Below are 18,631 nucleotides of genomic sequence, written 5' to 3'. Positions count from 1 at the left end.
AAACACCCGCTTTGTGTTGCCACTTCCTATTACATCCCTTAACCACTGAAGACAAAAAGACAATAAAAACAGGAGAGGTGTCAAGGGAACCCAGTGGTCCGGGATGCACAATCCACTACATCATTACAGCGTCTCTGATCCAGGTCTGGCTGCAAACCCCACAGAGGCTTGAGAAGAACTACAGAGCTTCACTTGTTAAAATCACACAGCTGACAAGTTAGGTGGGCAGCAGCAATAAAAAACCGTGATGAATCGTAGCTCAGTTAATCACATTATCTTGTGACGTTTTTTGTATATCTGCATAACAGTGTCTGATAAAAACATGAACTGATTCAATTTATGTTTCCAACTTAGAGCTGACTTTAAAACAGTAAAAGCTGTTGAACATGTTGCATACAGAGGTGGAGGAAAGAGAAGAGGAAGAGGTTTTTACCTCAGCTTTAATCATGATTACAGTATATTACTGCAGGTGTGTATGATAGGGTTGGGTGGTTTGCCCCAAAATCATTCTGTTGGGCTGAATCTTAATGAGCGGTAACGACACAGGATGAATCATCATAACAACTTCTACAATTTACAAGAAGAGAAAACAGTATGGGCTCCACAAAAATGTCATTTTGACATGAACGACAAACTTTGAAGGAACAACAGACCAGGAAGAGACAGAGACAAAATGAAAGAGACTTCTTAATTTTATGGGACTTCTGAGTTTAAATATGTTTTAGCTTTAGTGGCTCATGAAATGGCAATCACAGAGAGCTTAATTTACCATGACGAGTAAAACACACACACACACACACACACACACACACACACACACACACACGCACACGCACACGCACACACACACGCACACATACACACGCACACAGTGCAGACATCTCATCTGAATGAGATACACTCTTGGAAATGTTGCTCAGAGGTAATAAAGTGTAATAACATGTGATATAATGGGAGTAATAAGGTGTAAATAAAGAGGAGAAGGTAATTCAGCCTGACGACGCAGTGACTTAGTGAAAATCACTTTGTGCAACACTAGACAGAGAGAGAAGAAGAAATCACTTGACCGTGAATCATTGTGATTATTATTCTAAAAACTCGGTCCTCTCATCCTGTTGGACGGCTGCCCCATGTTATTGCAGGTCAGTCGTCCAATCAGAAATACGACTCAGGTACATGGACAGAGAGACAATGGAGAGACGGATGATGAAGAAGCAGTACAGATGAAGAACTTTTAGTTCCAGGTGCTTTTCTTCAGGAACTAAAAGGTTCCTGTGGCCCATAGTTGTCTGTGTTTCCACCCCGGCCTAAAGTCCTGGGAAGATTATGCTAAATTACAACTTGGCATTACATTATTCACAGCGCTTTGAGGACATAACATGAACGAAAATACGGGACGAATTGGCAACCTGAGCCACTCCAGTTGTTGCGGTTCTTTATTATTTTTTTGAAGTCCTGCGTCAGTTTTTTTTACCTTCTCCTGGACCTGTTTCACGGTGTGGAAAATGTGTTTGCTCGCTCATTGTGAACTTTTAAACATAGCGGGTAAAATAAAATACAGCGAGTACTCGACCAGTCAGAGATGTTCAGCACTGCAGACCACACCCCCCAAAGTTCCTGAACCTTTGGAAAGGACTACCCCCCCGACCAGGGACTTTTTTGGGGGTCGATCAATTACCCCAGAACTAAATTTAGACCCTGGTTCCTGCGGTGGAAACGCACATAGTTCCTCAAAAGGTTCCTGGTTCCTGGGGAAAGTTCACCCAGCTTAAGGGACTGATTTAGGGAAGATGAATGCAAATACATTGAGAGGCTGTTAAGTCAAAGATTTTGAAATGAACGAAAACAGATGGATGATGTAAGGAAAAAGAGCAAAACAGGAGAAGCAGAGATAGATATTGAAGATATTGTGAGAAAGAAAAAACAAACAAGGGAACAAAGATAGAAAACAACCAGTTTGAAACAAATGCTATAAACATGGAGGTAATGGCCTCTTTGTCACTGGCAACGAGTCCCTGTCCTCTAGTTACATGATGCTACATTACATGAAGCCCTGAGGGATGATACACACACACACACACACACACACACACACACACACACACACACACACATCTGCTCACTGAGTACTCTGACACAGTGAACATCAAAAACACACATACATGTATTAGATGCATTCACAAAAGTCTTTGGTTTCCTGGCAATGGACAACCGCAGTGAGATGTTTAGTATTCAGAGAGAAGTGAAGGAAACCAGAGGACAGAGTGAGCTGGCTTCAGTAACACAGCAGCGTCTTCGTGACTCCTTCACTGAGAGCCTTGTTGGGTTTGTGTGTGTGTGTGTGTGTGTGTGTGTGTGTCTGTAACCATGAAACATTTGTTCATGCATAAATATTCCTACACAAATGCACAAAGGCAGTGTACTTACCAAAACCAAAGTCATGGGGTGGTGGGGGTTCAGCTGCCCTGAAACAATAGAAATGTGATCAGTTAACACCCTGAACACAGAGAACTGATAGTTGACACATTTAGCAAACAAAAAATAAGTTAATCATTTATTTTTCATTTTATCCATAAAAATATAAACTTTAACAAATCTACAATGCAACTAAACTAAAGTGCAATGTCACGTCTCAAATTGAGTACTTTGTGACATTTTCAGTACAACACACACATGCACACACACACACATTTACACACTGCAACTCTGTATGCACACATACTACACACATGTACAATGTTTGCTGAGAGATCAATCTGCCACAGTGCAGAGTCTTTTCAATACCAAACCAATGTCTCTTCAGCATTAATGTCCTGAGACACTCAGCCCAAACCAAACTGCCTCAGATCAATAAAGAACCTGTTTGTTTTTACAGTTTGGATCAAATGAGCCAGGATTAGGAGAATCAGTGGTCGATGTTTCTGTTGAACACAGAGAAATCCGGAGGTTTGTCTTGAGTATTCAGTGTGTGTGTGTGTGTGTGTGTGTGTGTGTGTGTGTGTCTCAGTGCCGATCACAACAGGTTACACAGTTAAAGTTCAGTGGCTGTTCTTTCAAATCCTTTAAAACTTCAGAGCTCAATTTATTCTAGCAGTCATTGTTGTGTGTTCCTCACTCTGCCAAAATGCCTCTGTGAATAAAACACTACAGGAGAAGAATAAATTAAAGACAGAGAATCTAGCCGGAGAAAGCTTGGGAATTTGAACCTCTCTACGGGCTGAGGGGGCTGATGAGGTGACAGCTCGTTAAGCCACCTAATTTACCGACCTATCTGCCCGACTGTCTCTCCGTCTGATTCACTGACTGTCTGTTTGCCTGTCCGACTTTCCTCTTATTGAGACGTGCCTGAGATAGTGATGAAGACTCCTCTCTTGAGAGAACAAGACCGCATAGATTGGATAATTGATTGGTGCGTACAAAAGAAAGAGAAAAGGAAGTGCATGTACGAGTGAGAGAGAGAGAGACAAAGGACAACATAGGACAATGACAGAGAAAGAGGGAGGAGATGAGAAAGTGTAGAAAATATAATGAGAGAGGAGTATGTTCCTATACAATGTATTTCAAGCTCTAAAAGATGCATTCAAGTCTATACTCCCCTGTCAGGTCACAGATTTCAACAGAGGGCAGCTGCAGCCTTCAGCTTTGAACATTTTATTAGAGGCTTGGCAGATGGCATGACATGAGCAATAGAAACATTAGATGTCCAGATGTCCAGGTCAGGTCTGAGTTCTTTAATACTGGGTATCTGCTGATTCTGATACTTTTATTTACTTAAATGTTGATTAAATATGTATATGACACACTGAAATAACAGCTGTAGCCTACTTAAGCCAGCACATCTCATTTTTTACAAGCTTCTTGATCCAAGTATTGAAAATCTTGGTTCAGAAGGATTAAAGGTCCCATACAGTATAAAGTTAGATGTCCATGTGTTGTTTGATTATAAAGCAGGTCTAGGTTTTATATTAATACTGTGAAAGTATCAGAGCGCTCAGTCCACAGAAATGCACACAGCCTGTATTCAGAGACTGAGCCTTAAAACCAGCCGTCAGGACTTCTGGAACTTTGTGATGTCACAACAAAGCAGTCACCGCCTACAGTCAAGGCCCAACCTTACAGGATTTGGTTTCTCTGAGCGTTTAACTGTGTTGCCATATTTTTTATTTGATTACTCAGTAAACATTCAGCCAATCAGAAGAGAGGCCCAGAGCCTCCTCTCTTCTGATTGGCTAACCAACCTGTTGTTACTAGAGCTCCAGAGAGAAGGGTGACAGAGTAGATGTAAAACTACAGTGAGATGATTTTTGGTTCTTAAAACCACAAATATATATTCTTCAACACTTCAAATAAAACCTTAGGGACCTTTAAGTTTATTAGCTTAGATTATTGACAGGATAATAATCAAAGTTTAACTAGGAGAATGTGACTCCTGAAATTGATATGAGAAGATCTGCTAGAGAGAATATGTGGATTTCTCACTCTCTCACTCTGTTGGAATTGTCTGAACTATAGAAACACTCTGATTGTACAGTGGAGAGCGGAGCTTCTTCCCTCAAAATTGCTCTTTGGACTAGTTGAGCACAGACTCCAGCTTGCTGAGCGCACTTAGCCAGACACCAGACAAATTAAATTTTGGCCAGCCATCAATTTACCCAGGGAATTAACAATAATTAGCAACAGCTGATATGATCTGCTGCCCACAATGTCTGACATTTCAACCGGTGAAAGCAACAGTCAGAGAGGAAAAGCTGCTAAATTAATGTTTGTGATCTTTGCTAATGATAAACTGTGCTGTAGTTTAGTGAATCTGAGCTCCTAAGCTCTCCAAAATCATTTTTGTGCCCAAATAATTTTTCAAACACACTCTAACTTGCTCTCACATATGGAGTGAAATGCAGCAATCAGGCAGCAATGCTAACAGGCTGAGGTGGAAAAAAACACAGTAGAGTTCGGTAGAGAAAGGTTTTGATCTGCTTAATTCTAACCGATACAGTTTGAAGGCGGGGCCCACTGTCTCCTGGATTCCACTGCCTCCAAAGAATACTGACATCAATCATTGGTTGAGAGGGGCACCAAAGGACAAAAGCAACAAAAATGGGATATAAATGTTACAGCTGACAATATTTCAGGCCCTTTAGGCATCATTCACACAGGATTATGACTAATTTAGCAATTGTAAGTGTACAAGCTGTTCACAACATTTCAAATATTCCTTAGATGGTTTTGCATCCTCGTTACCACCAAATGCAACGGTAGCAATAATTAACACAACACCAACAGGAAGTGTTTTCAGTTAAATGGCCGATACGTCCTCCAACCTAAACAACCATACCAACCTTACCCTCGGATATAAGGTAAGGGAGCGTATCACATACACCGGACCTTCATCGTCATGGTTACAATAATAAATGCTCAGACTGGGTCAAGGTTGTGGAATGGTCATGCACAGGAAACAAGTTTTGTTTGTCGACCCATTCATTCACCCCAACCTCCTTTTAACACGGACTTCGTGGCTCGTTCTACCTGGTCACTTCCTGTTCTGCTCCCGTCACGATCACTACAGCCACTAGAGGTCACCTAACCTCAAAACACAACTACGGGTCATTATAAGCTGCTAGAACAGTCGACCTGTGCTTTTTACATCAGGACAGTCTCCACAATCTGGCTGCTTGATGTGTTTGTGGACCAAACTCATCATGTTCATCTGGCCAGAGTCATGCTATTGGCTAACTGCTATCATGTGTTACAGCTTGTTTTCTTGGATTGTATTAATTAGCTTTCCCTCATTGTTACCGCGGCTTCATGCAACCTTCTGCTAAGCAAGAAAAACATAATTAAGAAGTTTAGATTCTGCACACTCCCACGACATGTTGGTGGTGATATTAGAGACCTAATTAATTATGACATCACCAACTGGAAGCAACACATTTACATTTATTCTTGTAACAATAAGGGTATGATTATGAAGCAAAGAAAGGTAAAAAAAAAAAAGAAAAAAAAGCAACATTTATTTTCTGAACTCTGTTTCACAGAGTAAGATAAATCTTTTGGACTTTGAAGGAAAAACTGACTGTAAAGTTTGAGTTTTACTGTGTTTTAACCTTGTAAAGGGCCTTGCAACATGAGCAATATAAAAGAATAAGAATAAAATCAGCTATTAATTCAAAATGATGTATGTAAGCGATAACACATCCAGGTGTCCTGACTCTTATTTCCTCTCCTGAGCTAAAAATAGAGGATGTGCTTCATCATCAATACTTTAAGGTTTGTGGTCAGTTTAACCCATGTTTAGGTTAGTTTCCCTATGAGAATGAACTATTGACACATCAAAAAGCAAAACTTCTTTACGGTACTAATCAACATATATATATATATATATATATATATATAATCAACACCTGTCAGCCGATCAGAGACTGGTCATGATATGAGCAGATTTGGAATATGAGACTATGGCAAGAGAGAGAGGACAACAGGCAAGAAAGACAAACAGAGAAACAGAAGAGAGTCTGCAATACATCATCACAGTGACATCAGAGCCACGGGCAGTTTATTGTGATGTAATGATGATGGTATTAGAGAGAGTCTGTTTCTGCAGTGTGTGTGTGACTGACAGACTGACTGACAGAGGACAGAGGAATAACAGTAAAAGAGAGTGAGAGAGAGAAAGCAAGTACATTTGATGTGTTTTCCTTGTCCTGTTACTATGCTACTTTTCTCACACACACACACACACACACACACACACACACACACACACACACGGTGACACCTTCTCTAACAGAGATGAAGGTCCACAGAGCAGGTTGAACATTTAACCCTCAATGATTTCCTCTTCTCCACCCTGCTGCTCTCCAACCTGTTCACCCAACAGATCTGTTCTCACCCAGAGATACAACATAGTAGAAAAGCTCAAGGACAGAGGAGTCTTTGAAGAATTATTCATTAGTGCAAGGGATGCCCTGATTGATCGGCCACCATTGGCAATATCGGTAGATCGGCATAAATTCTCCTAACAGAAGCTCTGTGCGCTGTGTACTGTAGTCCCACCTCCCTCCAATGTGCCGGCGCACAAACAGACCACCAAATCAAAACATGTCGGCCATGTGGAACTTGACTGATACAACATACACCATCTGCAATGCATGACAATAATGATCGGTAACAGCCGTGGCTCGGCCGATCGGCATCGGTACCACACCAAGTCTGATATGGACCGGACCAAGATCCACCTTTCTAGGTCAGGTAGTTTAGTCCGCATCAGAGCTGGACTCACATCAGCCTAAACGAACTAAACCAAACACACCAGATTTCATTCAATCAACAGGTTCAATGTAGTAGTAGGTAGTGTTATTGGAAATGTTGCTATACCATAATTTATCCAACAAATAACCACTCAGTCATTGCACAGTGTGTGTGATGTATCTTCTTCTTGCCTCAAGCAGTTGTTGAAAGACAGAATGAGATGTCAAGTTTAAGGAGCCAAATTGAAGTTTCCTGTCATGGAAAACTGTGTGTGTGTGTGTGTGGGAGTGTCTGCATGTGTGTCTGTGTGTGTGTGTCAGTGTGTGAAGAAGACAGGTAAGAGGCAAAAGACAGGTAGAAAGTTCAACCTCGAACTCTAATGAGACGTGCATACTCTCACCCTGTGACTCAGGCTCATTAAAACATATTGCTACTCTTGTCTCTCAGGAAACCATTAGCTCTGAGCCTGTGGGTCGAGACTCACAGTGCTGTTAAAGGAACAGTAATGAGGAGACAGAGGTGGGGATAGAAGCTGGACACATAGATAGATACCTGGTGTGAGACGTGACGACAGGGAACAAGAGTCTGGATTCTGTTGATCCTTCGGCCAGACACGTGCAGCAGAAGTCTTCTGCATTTACTCGTCAGTCTCCATAAAGATTTTAGTTTGTTTGTTTTGGAGGGAAACTGAACAATAAATGCAGATGTTTTGTTTCTGATGCAACAGGAAGACAAACAGAAAGGACCTGAATTCAACGGCACGTTCCAGCTCACGGGCCACAGCAAACGGGTTTTTACGAAGGTGTGAATACGTGTGAGAAGATGGAAACTCCCAAACTGCACTCTTATAATGTGATTGGAAGTGAGGCGAGGCGCTGCTCTGATTACAATGTTGACACCTTTTACTAGTTATTTTGTTCATCTTAATCTGAGTCACTAGATAAATTAAAACACTATTCAAAACATACTTGTATAAAGCAGCTTTTGATTCTTGATTTCAAAGCTTTTATCTTTGTTTTTTTACTTTGGGTTTCATTTTCTTTTGTCTGCTTTATTGACTTGATTGTTTCTTGTTAATTGTAATCCCCCTGTCATACTCGCCCTGCTAATCAACTCTTTGTCTCTCTTCTGTCTTTTATTGCTTTGATTTGTTTTTATGTTTGTACAGCACTTTGTAACTCTGTTTTGAAAAGTGCTCTATAAATAAAGTCATATTATTATTACTAGTCTTCTCATGTGTGTGAATTTCTTGCTGTGATTTTACTCTGTACACACACCACCAAGACCAGTGTGTGTGAACTATCTGCAGTTAAAAACAAACAAATGAAACATAGTGGTGTTACACAGTGGATTAACAGTAGATTAAAGATAGACACAGTAGATTAAAAAGGTGCAGCATGAGCAGCAGTTGTAGTAAAAACATTTTGTGGGGTGACAGCAGAAAAAAACAGAATGGTTCTCACGTTAATAACTAAGAATAATTAGTAATGGAACTTGCACTAAAGGTGCTGTCAACTTGTCTGCGTAAAAAAAAAACAACTAACAAAGCCTTTCCTTTATCTTCTAATGTGATATTCATGAAAAAGCTGCAGCAGCCACATCCCGAATCTTCACAGTTACACAGAAGACTGAGGAAAGGAGGCAGAGACAGAGTCTGTGCACGTCTTCACCAGACAGCAGAAGACAAGAAATGTGACTGATTTGAAATTCACTATTTCACTGGCCTGGCAATTAATGACCTTGTTTCTTCTCTTCTTCTCTCTGATGACATGTGTCAGTCGGGAAATATCACCTTCATTAGTTGTAAATGATTAGTAAAAAACATTGAGGGCTATTTAACACATACTTATTAGATTTACCTTAACCATATAAATTTGGTGAGCGGGGAGTTCGGGTTCCTGCCAAGCTGGACAATGCTCTATTCTGTCATCTTAATCAATCAATGACTGCAGCTTTTAGCCCCAGTGCATCACTGAACCAGTGCAGAGAGCGGCCATGCATGCAGCTCATTTAACAAGGGATCTGGAGGGAGATTGACAGATGGAAAAGATAGATTTATTAAAGGGAGATACAATGGTTGATAATTGAGGATTCTACTCGCAATGGAAGTCCGCCCCCCTGCATTAGAGGTCAGTCCACTAGTCAGAGAATATTTCTCATTTTCAGGACATTGCTGATGGTGCTGAGGTCTACACTTAGAGGAAGGCTGAAAGGAGGAGGGATTTGCTGAGAGCCTGCCAGTAAGAACTGCTCATTTCTTGCACATTGAGAAGCAGGGAATACATTAGTGCTAGCACACTAACTGCCTGAGGTCCCAGTGTGTTAACATCGAACCGGAGCAGTCAATTACCAGTTGTCCACCACAGTCTGTAACAAAAGCTTGATATCCTCATTCGAAGAGCAAAAGAAAGGGTTTATGTGTTGTTTTAGTGGTTATACGTCCATTTAGAAAAAAAGAAGCTGTACATCCATTATGAGCTCAGGCCAAAAGAGCATTTCAATCCCCACATCCACAACCACAGACAGAGCAATTTACACGACTCAGAATGAGGTCACCAGCAGTATCAGCCTGCTCAGTGGTAAGAGGGATGTGTTTAGTCCTAGTGATTTTAGCCCCCCGAGACCTTTTTAGAAGAACTTATTTCTCTTATTTTTTCTTTTCATGTATTTCTCCTAAATTCAGCCCAAACAGGGACTTTAATTTAGAAAATAAAAAAGACAAACTTCTGTGATGAGGAGGCTAGTAATGCTCTCTTTGATTTTCTACTTGCACAAGAGATGTAAAACCTCCCTCTCTGTGTCCTCTGCAGTGCATTCCGCTTATTCTCTGGTAATAAGGTCAAACAAAGGAGTTATTCCAAAAATACACGACCGGTGGGACTTTATTTAGTTTTCTACTGGCATGTTTAGCTTTTCAGCTGCAGGCTGGTTTAAGCAATAACAGACCACTTTACTGGACTTCACATTTTCCTGGATTAAATCGTCCTGATATGCTAACACCGAGGGTTCAGCTGAATTTGACACAGCACACTGAAACAAAGAAAGTAGATTAAGAGGAAAGTTAAATTGAGTATGGCCATCTGCCTCCTATAGCTTACCATCACAGTGCGCTCACTCAGGCAGGAGAAACTGAATTACAGCCGTGCTTGTGTTTTTTTCCGCTAGTTGCTCTAGATAAACTCAGTCAGCTCTGATGCTGCTGTCATGGATTCTCTCTGATGTCTGATGTCCCAAAAACACTGGAGACAGGGAGGTTTGTGAGCCAAGTGTGTCTGCAAAGTGCAAGATGAGGAAAAAAAGTGTAGTGTAGAGACAGAAATATCTTTGATTTGTTTATAGGCCACAGCTGATTGGTGAGTTTAAGGGAGGAAGAAAGGAGGCGGATCTACACTGATAGTTGAAAATATGGTCAGTTAATTAGAGACTATAACTATGTTAATCTGCCCTTTTCATTGATATGTTATTAATTTGCTCTTTTCCTCTCATTCATAGACCTCTGATGATCCTCACTGTGGGCGTGGCCTGATCTAGCATGTTGACCAAGAGTCCATATGATCATTTCTTTTGTCAGCCGTTCACTCATTCATCGCTTAACTCTCGCTCTCTCCCGTCACACTGAGTGATGCTCACTTGCCTGGAGTTATAACCTCTCTAATATGTGTGTTAACAATCTTACCCAGCATGTGTGATTCAAACTCATTTCCCTGACAGTTAGTTGGTTAGTTAGTTAGTTAGTTAGTTAGTTAGTTAGTTAGTTAGTTAGTTAGTTAGTTAGTAAGGCTTCTCTCTAATCAACACAAGGTTTAGTGTCATTTCTGACTTGCAGGAAGATGAAAAGCCATTTTAATAAGAAACTGCATATTTCATTTGGCTCAGTAAAACCATAACCTCAAGAAGACTAGCAAACACTTTGTGAAAGAAAATCAGGAGAGAAATACAGCAAACAACCTTCCGTTACTGGCCATGACATCTTTTGAGTATACTTAATGCTAAATCTGTTCAAATCTGTTCATTCTTTTTGCCAACACATTTAATAAAATGTGATTTTGCTGTAGTGAGAGCGTATGATTCCCAGCAATGCGCTCTCATGGGTTACACCAAGTCCCGCCCTCACCACTCTGGGGTTCTGAAGGTGTATATCCAAATGTGTTTTAATACTGAAAGAAATCGGTACAGGCTCAGCTGCACTGCATCTACTAAACTGTTTATGGGCCCTATCTTACACCCGGTGCAAAGTGCAACGCAAGTTTTGTTTTTGCTAGTTTCAGACTGATGTAGTTGTCATTTTCCCGTCCTGTGCTCACGTTGTTTAAGTAGCAAATACACTTGCACCCATCTGTGCACCCACGGGTGTGCTGGTCTTAAAGTGAGGTATGGTCAGGCACATCGTTGGTGCATTGCTATCTTGAGGCAGCAGAAAGCGAATGTGCGATTGACCAGCAGAAACCTGGTCTTAAGTCAGTGGCACAGTATTATTGTTATTTTCAGGCGCATTATCAATGTGCCAACATAGAGAACAACCTGCAACATTCTTCCTGTTATACACAAGCAGAGTTTGCCACAGTGTTTCATGTTCATCACCTAGACTAAATTGTAGTCCCACCAGTTTCATAATGAATCTAAAGTTTATTCACACTTTTGGTAATAAACTTAAAACATGTCTAACATGCACAGTGCATTGAGCTGCTGTGTGTGCCAGGACTGGACTGACTGGTGGGTCACAATATGTGATCAACTCCCCACAAGCAGACTCTGAGTCTGTCCTATAAGTTTAACATAGGAAGAACAATAACTCTCCAATGATGAATCAATCTATACGTGATAATGGTAATAGATAATGGATAATGAGTCAGTGTAAACTGACTGTTTCAGTTTCCTCTCACTCTGATGACCTGCTCAGATCTGACAGATAGAAATATCACTGTGAGTGTGTGGTTGTGTGTGATTGGTATTAGAGGGTAAATGTTCTGAGGTAAGAGAGGAGAAGGAACAGACAGATTCATCATGTGAAAAGTAAATTCATCATGCTGATAGCAGGTGCTTCATCACACAGTCAGGTATATTTAACACCTTGCTCATGAACATCCTGACTCTAATGCTTACAGAGGCAACACACTCTACACTGTAGGTGCCTCCACAATATGGTACTTCACAACTAGTTACCTCCTCATTTGTTTCTTTCTCTCTGTTCATTCTTCCATTTTAATTCTCTCTCTCTCTCCCACTTTCTATCCCTCTGTCAGTTCCTGCAGTACTCTTGGTTTAGCAGGACCTTCCATTAAAGTTGAAAAACTCTGAACAGCTTTCACTTTCCAAACCAAGAACCAAATGCAGGAGATGCTGGTACTGTAGAGGCTTGAGATGCCCGTCATTTTTACTTACTGTCTAAATCAGTTGATATGTTCTCACAACAGAATATTAAACAAAATGAGCTTCTCTGTGCTGATGTTGACTCCTGTCAAAGACAAGGAGACATATTACGAAGCTGAATGCGTCTAATGAATGACTGAGTGTCTCCAGAATGAATGCAGAAACATGCAGGTCACATATTGACTTTCTCTGTGAATTAACATTGATTTTATGATACTCGGAGCTGAGGCGGGACCTGAGGAGAGTGTGCATGCCTGTTAGCAATATTGTGTGTTTCAATTAGCAAAGGGTGGGTAAGAATTGATTTATGTAGTGCTGTTTGGATTCTGTGTATTCAAGATTTAATTTAAAATCAAAGTCCACAAAAAAGGCTTTTACATAGGTGATGATAGTATGACAGAACAAACAAGCCCACCTGCAGCCAGAAATTAATCAACCTGAAATCTAAAGAAATAAATAAAATCCCATCCCACTGCGTACTTTAACCTCGAACCCAGTTTACCATTATATCAGTTACTCTGTCACCAGAAAATAACTTCGCAAATTAAGATACATTTCTGACCAGAACAAAGTCATGACATAACTTGCTAACAAATAATCAGCTGTATGTGTTATTGTGTTTAGAGTGCATGGAGAAATTTAAAAATCACCTAGAAGAAAACGTGAACGCTGCGGGTGCTGGTGAGCTTCAGCCTCTTGTGGTTGAGATGTAAATTACAACAACAAACACTTCCACTTGTCTCTCAGGGCTTGTGTAGACTGCAGAAAAAGAGATTCATGTAGAGAAGCAGAGAGAAACGCTGGGGACTCGTACAGGAGCTCAGGCAGAGAGGAGAGGGGTAAAAAATAATCTTTCATAAAACTATAATGTTATCTGGAGCCGGGTTCATAAAATTTAAAAGAATGAACATATGTCTACTGCTGCTGATACTTCTCATATTACTGTTCTTATTACTTCCACAGTTATTACGTGCTATTATTGCTACTAAAATGCTACTATGTTATTCTACTACACTGACACTACAGGTATTGCAGCTGCTGCTACTACTAAAGCTACAACATGTACTTTAATATACTACTGCTAGCACTTGTAGAATAATACCTTACTGATCCAATAAGTACTTCTACTGTTTCTGCGAACCAATTCAGTCTTAGCTCTTAGCTCTCTCTTCTTTTGTTATTTTATGCCCCTCACATTTTATTTATTTATTTACATTAATTACTCAGTTATTGGACACTTGAACCTCATAATTGTGCCCAATGCTCAATGCCAATAAAGAAAGTAAGAGTGTTTGTTGAGTAATAAAAAGTAAATACCATCATGGTTCAGTTTGATCCTGTGAAGGTTATTTTTTATGAAGTTATGTTTCAGGTTGTTATTATACAGGTAATTAACCACATACATTATGTCCCTTATAATTTTGCCTTTCAGGGCCACACCTAATTATTGTTTTAATTATATTCAACTCTCAAATATTTTTCCCATCAACAATATGTATATTATAGTGATAAAATATAAAATAGTAAAAACACCATCATCATTACATTCCAGAGCCAAAGTTGTTTTCTTATTGAATTACTTATTTTGTCCAAAAATATTAGCAAAGACATAAAAAGTGTAAAACATCAAATCCTCACATTTAAGAAGCTGGAGCCAGTGTTGCTTGATAAATGTGTGACTATGAATTTACTGTCAGATGACTTATTAATTAACTGTTCAACCACTAATGCCTTTTGTAACTACTACAGTTAGGACTAGTACTAATTCTAACTAGTTGTTTCATCTCAACTACTACTAAGCACTTTCAGACAAAACAAAACAAAAAAACCACAATGAAAGTCTTGAAGCCTCCAGAAAACCAGGTTTGGGAAGTTTATCAGAGTAAACATAAGCTCTTAACTCTGTAACAAAACCATAAGTAAATCTTTTCCTACCCCTAAATTCTATTTTATTTACATTTCATCTTGTTCTTTTTTCTCTCAACCAAATCACCATCTTTTACCATCTGTGCAAGTTCCCCTAAATGTGTGTGTTGTGTGTGAGTGTGAGTGTAGGGTCAGGTAGGTTTGTATAGTCCAGGTGGTCTCTCAGTTGGTGCCTTGTTCATCAGGATGTTGTACCTCCATGCACTGCTCACCCTCACACTTCCAGGTCACTTCACACACACAAACACACATTATCCAGATAGCACAATACACCCACACATATCTGTCAGGAAACACCTACACACTTGTAAAAGTCTTTCCTCAGCAGATTTATCATACATTCAAACGGCCCTCATCTATCATCTCATCAGCATTTCCACCTCAAACTTTGTATTATTCTGTATATTTCTACGAGCACTGTGATTTGAAATTCTGATTAATTGTGATTTTTTCTTACTTTTTTAACACTGGACCATGGGAAAAAGTTGAATCATACAGTTCTAAAGATTATGTACATAAGTTATATTTCCAAAAACATTGCACATCACGTCAGTCAGGCTTTCTGAGTTTTATTTTAGCTGCATCATTGGCTCTGTCTTGGCCATAGGCCAATATAATCGTCTTCTACCTGTTAGTTAAATTAAGCATCGTTACAATATAGTTAAATAGATTACTGTTACAGTTAAGTGAAATTAACTATTGTTACTAATAGTTACTACAGTTATAATTTATTTTAACTACTGTGAATGAAATGAAAGAAAATGGAACGACTAGTGCTTTTATTCTGAAGCATGAAAACTGTCTCGGGCTGGAAGTGTTGATTTAGCTGCTGCGAACTTGAAGCTGGTTAACAGACAGTCAGACTTCAACATTAGCAGAAAGTTAATAATAAAATAAATATAGATTCAGCTGTATGTTTGAATGTGAATATTTCAATATTACAAGGAGCAAACTACTACTAAAATATTTTTCTAAATACTTTTTAAATCAATGTCATCACCCCCAACACTTTGCAAGCACAGCTGATTCAGAGCTAAACGCATTATTATACAATGTTCATACTTCTTATTGGTTAATAAATGATAATTACATTGTGCATTATTTTGGACATTAAGTAACTGATGTATGAATAACACAGCTGTTTACTCTCCTTGTGTCTTTTTCCATACTGTGTACGTGTGTACAGTCGGGGCCTGTATGCTACATTTTCCATAAGAGCCATCTGCAGTCTGAAGGTCCCACTGGACTGGAGTCATACCCGTGTGTGTGTGTGTGTGTGTGATGGGTCAATGGGACCTGGAGGCTATAATTCTTGGGAAAAAATCTCTGCTTCAGCTATGTGCTCATCAACTGCTGTCCATGCTGCTGAAGTGCCCCTGAGCAAGAAAATGTAATGGTGGAAGTCGCTTTGGATGAACAGTGGCTGTCCTGTGAATAGGGATGGAAATGGGAGAAATTAAATTGGGTGCATGCATGAGTGCCTGCATCTGGCCAGGGGCTGAAGCAATTCAGTGCAACCTAAGATGACAAACAAATATGAATTCTAATATGAGTAAAATGTCAGCAGATGTTGCTGCTTTAACTTTTAAATTGGTAAATTTATATTTACCAATTCAAATATGCCTGTCCTTCTGTGTTTGCACACCGGAACCGATACATAAAACAACTGAGAGGTGAGAAGACTTTTTGCCTAAATATGAAACAAATATGTTTGAAAAGACACATGTCATGAAGTTGTAGTAAAAATGTAGTAAAATAGAATATTCTGTACATTTGCTGCCAAACTGAGGTTACTGCAATGTAATAGAAGAACTGCTGTAATCCTGCTGTGGTGCAAAGGTTACAGCATGACTCAACCGGAATTTGTTATTATAGCACTGCATTTATTAAAATGAATGTTGCTCAACAGATTCATACGCCCAGAAAGCTTCTGTGGGTTTAATTTATTTGGTCCATTGAGCATTTTTATTTGTCCTTTCATGTGACCTGTAATTGTGACTGTGGCCTAAAATCTCTGGCAGCTTGACTCAAGTACCTTAAACAACAGTTTTTTGGCCCTGCCAGAAACACACGGCATGATCATTTGGCAATGTATCATCTTAATGTTTGTATGTAGCCGCAATAAAACAAGCTTCTACTACAGACAGCGCCATTTAGATACATTTTAAGATGATGCTACCTGAACTCAGACTTGATTAAATTTATTTTGTGAATAACTGCGATGATGACAGAAATACAACTGAGTCTCTGCTGAGTTAATCAAATTGTACTTTCAGAGTTTTAATCAGCTGTTCAAAGTCACTTTTGCTGGCAAGGACCTGCGATATGGCTGACATGGCTGACATGGCTGTGACAGGGTGAGCTCTGTCACCTAACAGGGCCCTCTACAGGGTTTTAGGAATCACTGCCATAGATTAATCTGTTCAAAACATAACTTCTACGCTAATTAAATTTAGCTGGGGTAATCTGTCATGCTTCTGATATGTAGAGCTGAATAGAGCTGAGTGATTCATGCAATCTAATATGGCACCAACATGCAGGGAGAGGATGCAGCACCAGGCTGTGTCGCAGCACAACAACAGAGGCTGCATCTATTTTTTAACTCTATTACTGGTATGTAGGCTGTAATCTCAGTAGTGTGTTAGCCCCTCAGCCCAAGTGACGTTAGTGATACACTTCTGCATATCGCCACAGCAACAGCGCTGGGGAGGATGTAGCATGATGCAACACATGTTATCCAGTGTTATGCAGGTTTAGCCAGCGCCCACAGCATGGTGATCCTGTTATATACAGATCCAGTCGCCTTTGAGGTTTTTTGCTTCTGTGAGAGACGCAGTAGAAGCAGAAGATGCTGCCGACTCGAAGCAGGGTTGTGAGCGACAAATATGTGGTTACTGTTGTTTTTCCTCAGTAACAAGCAGCTACTGATCTAATGAAGGAGGGTCAAGTCTGTACATTGTTGTGACGTTTAAAGGTACTTAAATTGAATAAAGCTGTAAAGCACACACACAAGGTCAAATATGAAAAACGTATTCAACTACAATTACTGTGTCACAGTTTTATGGCTCCACTGATCAGTCACACGCTCTCTCTTCTGTTCCTGAGTCACAGCGTTGAATAAAGCCATGACTTTCTGCTTCTGCAACCTTCCTCCATAACGTATCAGATGAAGGGTTCTTTTATTTCTGGCTCTGAGAGAGAGCCAGGCCTTTTTCTTTATCTTATCAAAAAGAGATGCTGCACCATTATTAACTTTTCTCTCTGAAGAAAACAAAGTCAGGGGAAAACGCAGGCTGGACAACTTATTCACTATGAAACATGAAGACAGATCAGGAATAAAGCGGCACACCTGTACTGCTCCAGTTCAAAAACATTCACCCTCTCCTACGCTGCTCCTCCCTACCTGCAAATAATTTGAATCTTTTGATTCAATAAACATGAATATACAGGACGTCAGGACGAATCTGACGATCTCAGGGAGAGTGTCATTTAGAGGAGAGCTCTCTTTAAACAGCTTTCACACTTTCCTTCATTTCACAGGTTCCAGTGTAGATTATTGTTCCACATAGAAACCAAACCCAACTGCATAGAGGCAAAATAAAAAAAAACAGCACAGTAGGAACAGTAGGATACCAAGGCTCTTGAACTTGTGTTGAATTAATTTGAAACAACATACTCACACTTCATCAGAGAACAGGAGAACAATGACTCAGCGTAAAAACCCAGAGACGTGCTTCTTTCAACTAAATCTCTGCAAACCATGAAAAGGTATTTTCAACTGAAGTCCGACTCCTGCAGTGAGCACTGAAGTTAAACACAGTGCAGAACCAAAACCACCCCAAAGATGTGCGTTTCAACTTTGCACAGGAAACATTAAGACACAGGAATTCAGACAGGTAGTGTGATCAGTGACAAAACACAGCAAGGCAGCTGTTGAGAGAGGCATTATGAAGTCTTAAATACCTCACTATTGTGTAAAACTGTGTTCTTCATACAAATGCAGTGTTCCGGTTTCTTACTACACACCATTCTGAACGGGCCTCAGGCTGTAGTGCGTTCACAAAAATCATCTCAAGCAGGATTTGGGGAG

General features: G+C 40.0%; 1 protein-coding gene across 1 annotated transcript in view; it reads right to left on the bottom strand.

The window, feature by feature from the left end:
* Window positions 1-18,631, bottom strand: part of slc8a2b (solute carrier family 8 member 2b) — a 162,010-nt gene that overhangs the window by 107,533 nt on the left and 35,846 nt on the right. The window contains exon 2 of the mRNA XM_087175159.1: window positions 2,428-2,465. The gene's annotated coding sequence lies outside the window, so the exon portion shown is untranslated. The remainder of the gene's footprint in view (window positions 1-2,427; window positions 2,466-18,631) is intronic.

The sequence above is a fragment of the Seriola lalandi genome, unplaced genomic scaffold, assembly GCF_002814215.2.
Source record: "Seriola lalandi dorsalis isolate HSWRI2012SDOR001 ecotype SW California unplaced genomic scaffold, Sedor1 jcf7180002054422, whole genome shotgun sequence".
Lineage (NCBI taxonomy): Eukaryota > Metazoa > Chordata > Actinopteri > Carangiformes > Carangidae > Seriola > Seriola lalandi.
This window is presented reverse-complemented; position numbering and strand designations above follow the sequence as displayed.